The sequence below is a fragment of the Branchiostoma belcheri genome, unplaced genomic scaffold (assembly GCF_001625305.1).
Source record: "Branchiostoma belcheri isolate BF01 breed outbred unplaced genomic scaffold, Haploidv18h27 scaffold68, whole genome shotgun sequence".
Lineage (NCBI taxonomy): Eukaryota > Metazoa > Chordata > Leptocardii > Amphioxiformes > Branchiostomatidae > Branchiostoma > Branchiostoma belcheri.
The window spans coordinates 284,863-285,583 of NW_017804331.1; the positions used below are offsets into that span (position 1 = coordinate 284,863).

Sequence of the window (721 nt, forward strand, 5' to 3'; positions counted from 1 at the left end):
GGCCAGCTCAACACATGGCACCTGTTGTCCCCCTAAGATAATCTTTGGTGGGACACACAGGAACTGATCTGTTAAAACAAATTTGCATAAGCTGACTTTTGTTTCCATTTAAAATCATCTTGTTGTCACTAGCCCATTTTGATTCAGAAGTACCCCGCCCCTCCTGTGGTGTGACTCCGCCTACCCTATTACTTCTAGTTTACGGTATGACGACATAGCTGGCACCAGGATGGCTGCATGCTGCAGACACTTGGCACAATGTCTGACCATGGCATTGGCAGGGCGTTATGTTTAAAATGAATAGTGGACGCACCAACTACTAACTACCTAATACCAGCCCAGAAACGAACAAGAAATAGTCATGATGTCAAGTATCAAAGAATCAAGAGTCATTAACCAAGGATTGAAGTGTTCAAAAACTTTTCCCCTAGAACTATCAAGTGGAACTCACAGCCACCAAGTACTGTAGGACTTGGAGCATCATCAACTAATACAGTGATAGCTTTAAGCAATGTTTAAAGTTAGATGTGCAAAGACAAGGTGTAACAAGTCGTTTAGAGTAAATATAGCCAGTTGCCGCCGCACCTCGTGCCTGCGAAGCGTGCGCTACGCTGAAGAGGGTAACGTTATACAGATACAGACAGATAACGTATGGATCATGGGCTGGTAAGGAGCATGAAACTGGATTTGCTGTCATTGATTTAGAGTATATACTGTTGGA

At 43.6% G+C, this 721-nt stretch overlaps 1 protein-coding gene across 1 annotated transcript in view; it reads left to right on the forward strand.

Moving 5' to 3' along the window:
• The window catches only part of LOC109483988 (cytoplasmic dynein 1 heavy chain 1-like), an 82,257-nt gene that overhangs the window by 59,074 nt on the left and 22,462 nt on the right, over positions 1-721 (forward strand).